We start from the raw sequence: 7177 nt of genomic DNA, 5'->3' as shown, positions 1-7177 counted from the left end.
GGTCCAGTTGCATGTGGGGCTGCGTAAAGGCTCCCCTGGGGAGTTCTCTTGTACCCAAAGCCTTCCTTTGCGGGCTCTTTTGGATGGTCCACAGGGGCTTGCAACGCATTTCCTGGGGCCTGATTTTTCAGTCGTCTCCGATGACGGCAAGGGCTACGTTTAGGTTTGCTCATGAACAGCGAACCCGGAGGGTCCAGTTGCATGTGGGGCTGCGTAAAGGCTCCCCTGGGGAGTTCACTTGTACCCAAAGCCTTCCTTTGGTGACACTTTTAGATGGTCAGAAGGGGCTTGCAACGCGTTTTCTGGGGCCCGGGTTTTCAGTCTTCTCCCATGCCGGCTAGTGATATATTTAGGGTTGCTCGGAAAAATCGAACCCGGAGGGTCCAGTTGCATGTGGGGCTGCGTAAAGGCTCCCCTGGGGAGTTCACTTGTACCCAAAGCCTTCCTTTGGGGGCACTTTTGGATGGTCCAAAGGGGCTCGCAACGCATTTCCTGTGGCCTGATTTTTCAGTCGTCATCGATGCCGGCTAGGGCTATGTTTAGGGATGCTCGGAAACAGCGAACCCGAAGGGTTACGTTGCATGTGGGGCTGCGTAAAGGCTGCCCTGGGGAGTTCACTTCTACCCAAAGCCTTCCTTTGGGGGCACTTTTGGATGGTCCGAAGGGGCTCGCAACGCATTTCCTGGGGCCTGATTTTTCAGTCGTCTCCGATGACGGCAAGGGCTATGTATAGGTTTGCTCAGGAACAGCGAACCCGGAGGGTCCATTTGCATGTGGGGCTGCGTAAAGGCTCCCCTGGGGAGATCACTTGTACCCAAAGCCTTCCTTTGGGGGCACTTTTGGGTGGTCCGAAGGGGCTCGCAACGCATTTCCTGGGTCCTGATTTTTCACTTGTCTTCGATGCCGGCTAGGGCTATGTTTAGGGATGCTCGGAAACAGCGAACCCGGAGGGTCCAGTTGCATGTGGGGCTGTGTAAAGGCTCCCCTGGGGAGTTCACTTGTACCCAAAGCCTTCTTTTGGGGGCACTTTTGGATGAGCGAAAAGGGCTCGCAACGCATTTCCTGGGGCCTGATTTTTCATTCGTCTTCGTTGCCGTCTAGGGCTATGTTTAGGGATGCTCGGAAACAGCGAACCCGGAGGGTCCAGTTGCATGTGGGGCTGCGTAAAGGCTCCCCTGGGGAGTTCACTTGTACCCAAAGTCTTCCTTTGGGGGCACATTTGGATGGGCGAAAAGGCCTGGGAACGCATTTTACTGGGGCCTGATTTTTCAGTCGTCTCCGATGCCGGCTAGGGCTACGTTTAGGTTTGCTCATGAACAGCGAACCCGGAGGGTCCAGTTGCATGTGGGGCTGCGTAAAGGCTCCCCTGGGGAGTTCACTTGTACCCAAAGCCTTCCTTTGGTGACACTTTTGGATGGTCCAAAGGGGCTTGCAACGCGTTTTCTGTGGCCCGGGTTTTCAGTCTTCTCCCATGCCGGCTAGTGATATATTTAGGGTTGCTCGGAAAAATCGAACCCGGAGGGTCCAGTTGCATGTGGGGCTGCGTAAAGGCTCCCCTGGGGAGTTCACTTGTACCCAAAGCCTTCCTTTGGGGGCACTTTTGGATGGTCCAAAGGGGCTCGCAACGCATTTCCTGGGGCCTGATTTTTCAGTCTTCATCGATGCCGGCTAGGGCTATGTTTAGGGATGCTCGGAAACAGCGAACCCGGAGGGTCCAGTTGCATGTGGGGCTGCGTAAAGGCTCCCCTGGGGAGTTCTCTTGTACCCAAAGCCTTCCTTTGGGGGCACTTTTGGATGGGCGAAAAGGGCTCGCAACGCATTTCCTGGGGCCTGATTTTTCATTCGTCTTCGATGCCGGCTAGGGCTATGTTTAGGGATGCTCGGAAACAGCGAACCCGGAGGGTCCAGTTGCATGTGGGGCTGCGTAAAGGCTCCCCTGGGGAGTTCACTTGTACCCAAAGCCTTCCTTTGGGGGCACTTTTGGATGGGAGAAAAGGGCTCGTAACGCATTTCCTGGGGCCTGATTTTTCAGTCGTCATTAATGCCGGCTAGGGCTATGTTTAGGGATGCTCGGAAAAATCGAACCCGGAGGGTCCAGTTGCATGTGGGGCTGCGTAAAGGCTCCCCTGGGGAGTTCACTTGTACCCAAAGCCTTCCTTTGGGGGCACATTTGGATGGGCGAAAAGGCCTCGGAACGCATTTCCTGGGGCCTGATTTTTCACTCGTCTCCGATGACGGCTAGGGCTACGTTTAGGTTTGCTCAGGAACAGCGAACCCGGAGGGTCCAGTTGCATGTGGGGCTGCGTAAAGGCTCCCCTGGGGAGATCACTTGTACCCAAAGCCTTCCTTTGCGGGCACTTTTGGATGGGCGAAAAGGGGCTTGCAACGCATTTCCTGGGGCCTGATTTTTCAGTCGTCTCCTATGACGGCAAGGGCTACGTTTAGGTTTGCTCATGAACAGCGAACCCGGAGGGTCCAGTTGCATGTGGGGCTGCGTAAAGGCTCCCCTGGGGAGTTCACTTGTACCCAAAGCCTTCCTTTGGTGACACTTTTAGATGGTCAGAAGGGGCTTGCAACGCGTTTTCTGGGGCCCGGGTTTTCAGTCTTCTCCCATGCCGGCTAGTGATATATTTAGGGTTGCTCGGAAAAATCGAACCCGGAGGGTCCAGTTGCATGTGGGGCTGCGTAAAGGCTCCCCTGGGGAGTTCACTTGTACCCAAAGCCTTCCTTTGGGGGCACTTTTGGATGGTCCAAAGGGGCTCGCAACGCATTTCCTGGGGCCTGATTTTTCAGTCGTCATCGATGCCGGCTAGGGCTATGTTTAGGGATGCTCGGAAACACCGAACCCGAAGGGTTACGTTGCATGTGGGGCTGCGTAAAGGCTGCCCTGGGGAGTTCACTTCTACCCAAAGCCTTCCTTTGGGGGCACTTTTGGATGGTCCGAAGGGGCTCGCAACGCATTTCCTGGGGCCTGATTTTTCAGTCGTCTCCGATGACGGCAAGGGCTATGTATAGGTTTGCTCAGGAACAGCGAACCCGGAGGGTCCATTTGCATGTGGGGCTGTGTAAAGGCTCCCCTGGGGAGTTCTCTTGTACCCAAAGCCTTCATTTGGTGACACTTTTGGATGGTCCAAAGGGGCTTGCAACGCGTTTTCTGGGGCCCGGGTTTTCAGTCTTCTCCCATGCCGGCTAGGGATATATTTAGGGTTGCTGGGAAAAATCGAACCCGGAGGGTCCAGTTGCATGTGGGGCTGCGTAAAGGCTCCCCTGGGGAGTTCACTTGTACCCAAAGCCTTCCTTTGGGGGCACTTTTGGATCGACGAAAAGGGCTCGCAACGCATTTCCTGGCGCCTGATTTTTCAGTCGTATCCTATGATGGCCAGGGCTACGTTTAGGTTTGCTCAGGAACAGCGAACCCGGAGGGTCCAGTTGCATGTGGGGCTGTGTAAAGGCTCCCCTGGGGAGATCACTTGTACCCAAAGTCTTCCTTTGCGGGCACTTTTGGATGGTCCAAAGGGGCTTGCAACGCATTGCCTGGGGCCTGATTTTTCAGTCGTCTCCGATGATGGCTAGGGCTACGTTTAGGTTTGCTCATGAACAGCGAACCCGGAGGGTCCAGTTGCATGTGGGGCTGCGTAAAGGCTCCCCTGGGGAGTTCTCTTGTACCCAAAGCCTTCCTTTGGTGACACTTTTGGATGGTCCAAAGGGGCTTGCAACGCGTTTTCTGGGGCCCGGGTTTTCACTTCTCCCATGCCGGCTAGTGATATATTTAGGGTTGCTCGGAAAAATCGAACCCGGAGGGTCCAGTTGCATGTGGGGCTGCGTAAGGGCTCCCCTGGGGAGTTCTCTTGTATCCAAAGCCTTCCTTTGGGGGCACTTTTGGATGGTCCTAAGGGGCTCGCAACGCATTTCCTGGGGCCTGATTTTTCAGTCGTCATCGATGCCGGCTAGGGCTATGTTTAGGGATGCTCGGAAACAGCGAACCCGGAGGGTCCAGTTGCATGTGGGGCTGCGTAAAGGCTCCCCTGAAGAGTTCACTTGTACCCAAAGTCTTCCTTTGGTGACACTTTTAGATGGTCAGAAGGGGCTTGCAACGCGTTTCCTGGGGCCAGGGTTTTCAGTCTTCTCCCATGCCGGCTAGTGATATATTTAGGGTTGCTCGGAAAAATCGAACCCGGAGGGTCCAGTTGCATGTGGGGCTGCGTAAAGGCTCCCCTGGGGAGTTCACTTGTACCCAAAGCCTTCCTTTGGGGGCACTTTTTGATGGGCGAAAAGGGCTCGCAACGCATTTCCTGGGGCCTGATTTTTCAGTCGTCATCGATGCCGGCTAGGGCTATGTTTAGGGATGCTCGGAAACAGCGAACCCGGAGGGTCCAGTTGCATGTGGGGCTGCGTAAAGGCTCCCCTGGGGAGTTCACTTGTACCCAAAGCCTTCCTTTGGGGGCACTTTTGGATGGTCCGAAGGGGCTCGCAACGCATTTCCTGGGGCCTGATTTTTCAGTCGTCTCCGATGACGGCAAGGGCTATGTATAGGTTTGCTCAGGAACAGCGAACCCGGAGGGTCCATTTGCATGTGGGGCTGCGTAAAGGCTCCCCTGGGGAGTTCTCTTGTACCCAAAGCCTTCCTTTGGTGACACTTTTGGATGGTCCAAAGGGGCTTGCAACGCGTTTTCTGGGGCCCGGGTTTTCAGTCGTCTCCTGTGACGGCCAGGGCTACGTTTAGGTTTGCTCAGGAACAGCGAACCCGGAGGGTCCAGTTGCATGTGGGGCTGCGTAAAGGCTCCCCTGGGGAGTTCACTTGTACCCAAAGCCTTCCTTTGCGGGCACTTTTTGATGGTCCGAAGGGGCTTGCAACACATTTCCTGGGGCCTGATTTTTAACTTGTATTCCATGCCAGCTAGGGCTATGTTTAGGGATGCTCAGAAACAGCGAACCCGGAGGGTCCAGTTGCATGTGGGGCTGCGTAAAGGCTCCCCTGGGGAGTTCACTTGTACCCAAAGCCTTCCTTTGGGAGCACTTTTGGATGGACGAAAAGGGCTCGCAACGCGTTTTCTGGGGCCCGGGTTTTCAGTCTTCTCCCATGCCGGCTAGGGATATATTTAGGGTTGCTGGGAAAAATCGAACCTGGAGGGTCCAGTTGCATGTGGGGCTGCGTAAAGGCTCCCCTGGGGAGTTCACTTGTACCCAAAGCCTTCCTTTGGGGGCACTTTTGGATGGTCCGAAGGGGCTCGCAACGCATTTCCTGGGGCCTGATTTTTCAGTCGTCTCCGATGACGGCAAGGGCTATGTATAGGTTTGCTCAGGAACAGCGAACCCGGAGGGTCCAGTTGCATGTCGGGCTGCGTAAAGGCTCCCCTGGGGAGTTCTCTTGTACCCAAAGCCTTCATTTGGTGACACTTTTGGATGGTCCAATGGGGCTTGCAACGCGTTTTCTGGGTCTGATTTTTCACTTGTCTTCGATGCCGGCTAGGGCTATGTTTAGGGATGCTCGGAAACAGCGAACCCGGAGGGTCCAGTTGCATGTGGGGCTGCGTAAAGGCTCCCCTGGGGAGTTCACTTGTACCCAAAGCCTTCCTTTGCGGGCACTTTTTGATGGTCCGAAGGGGCTTGCAACACATTTCCTGGGGCCTGATTTTTAACTTGTATTCCATGCCAGCTAGGGCTATGTTTAGGGATGCTCAGAAACAGCGAACCCGGAGGGTCCAGTTGCATGTGGGGCTGCGTAAAGGCTCCCCTGGGGAGTTCACTTGTACCCAAAGCCTTCCTTTGGGGGCACTTTTGGATGGACGAAAAGGGCTCGCAACGCATTTCCTGGGTCCCGATTTTTCACTTGTCTTCGATGCCGGCTAGGGCTATGTTTAGGGATGCTCGGAAACAGCGAACCCGGAGGGTCCAGTTGCATGTGGGACTGCGTAAAGGCTCCCCTGGGGAGTTCACTTGTACCCAAAGCCTTCCTTTGCGGGCACTTTTGGATGAGCGAAAAGGGCTCGCAACGCATTTCCTGGGGCCTGATTTTTCATTCGTCTTCGATGCCGTCTAGGGCTATGTTTAGGGATGCTCGGAAACATCGAACCCGGAGGGTCCAGTTGCATGTGGGGCTGCGTAAAGGCTCCCCTGGGGAGTTCTCTTGTACCCAAAGTCTTCCTTTGGGGGCACATTTGGATGGGCGAAAAGGCCTGGGAACGCATTTCCTGGGGCCTGATTTTTCACTCGTCTCCGATGACAGCTAGGGCTACCTTTAGGTTTGCTCAGGAACAGCGAACCCGGAGGGTCCAGTTCCATGTGGGGCTGTGTAAAGGCTCCCCTGGGGAGATCACTTGTACCCGAAGTCTTCCTTTGCGGGCACTTTTGGATGGTCCAAAGGGGCTTGCAACGCATTTCCTGGGGCCTGATTTTTCAGTCGTCTCCGATGACGGCTAGGGCTACGTTTAGGTTTTCTCATGAACAGCAAACCCGGAGGGTCCAGTTGCATGTGGGGCTGCGTAAAGGCTCCCCTGGGGAGTTCTCTTGTACACAAAGCCTTCCTTTGGTGACACTTTTGGATGGTCCGAAGGGGCTTGCAACGCGTTTTCTGGGGCCCGGGTTTTCAGTCTTCTCCCATGCCGGCTAGTGATATATTTAGGGTTGCTCGGAAAAATCGAACCCGGAGGGTCCAGTTGCATGTGGGGCTGCGTAAAGGCTCCCCTGGGGAGTTCACTTGTACCCAAAGCCTTCCTTTGGGGGCACTTTTGGATGGTCCAAAGGGGCTTGCAACGCATTTCCTGGGGCCTGATTTTTCAGTCGTCATCGATGCCGGCTAGGGCTATGTTTAGGGATGCTCGGAAACAGCGAACCCGGAGGGTCCAGTTGCATGTGGGGCTGCGTAAAGGCTCCCCTGGGGAGTTCACTTGTACCCAAAGCCTTCCTTTGGGGGCACATTTGGATGGGCGAAAAGGGCTCGCAACGCATTTCCTGGGGCCTGATTTTTCAGTCGTCATCGATGCCGGCTAGGGCTATGTTTAGGGATGCTCGGAAACATCGAACCCGGAGGGTCCAGTTGCATGTGGGGCTGCGTAAAGGCTCCCCTGGGGAGTTCACTTGTACCCAAAGCCTTCCTTTGGGGGCACTTTTGGATGGTCCGAAGGGGCTCGCAACGCATTTCCTGGGTCCTGATTTTTCACTTGTCTTCGATGCCGGC

This window comes from Anas acuta, unplaced genomic scaffold (genome assembly GCF_963932015.1).
Source record: "Anas acuta unplaced genomic scaffold, bAnaAcu1.1 SCAFFOLD_71, whole genome shotgun sequence".
Lineage (NCBI taxonomy): Eukaryota > Metazoa > Chordata > Aves > Anseriformes > Anatidae > Anas > Anas acuta.
The sequence above is the reverse complement of the archived record's forward strand: the minus strand, read 5'-3'. Positions refer to the sequence as shown.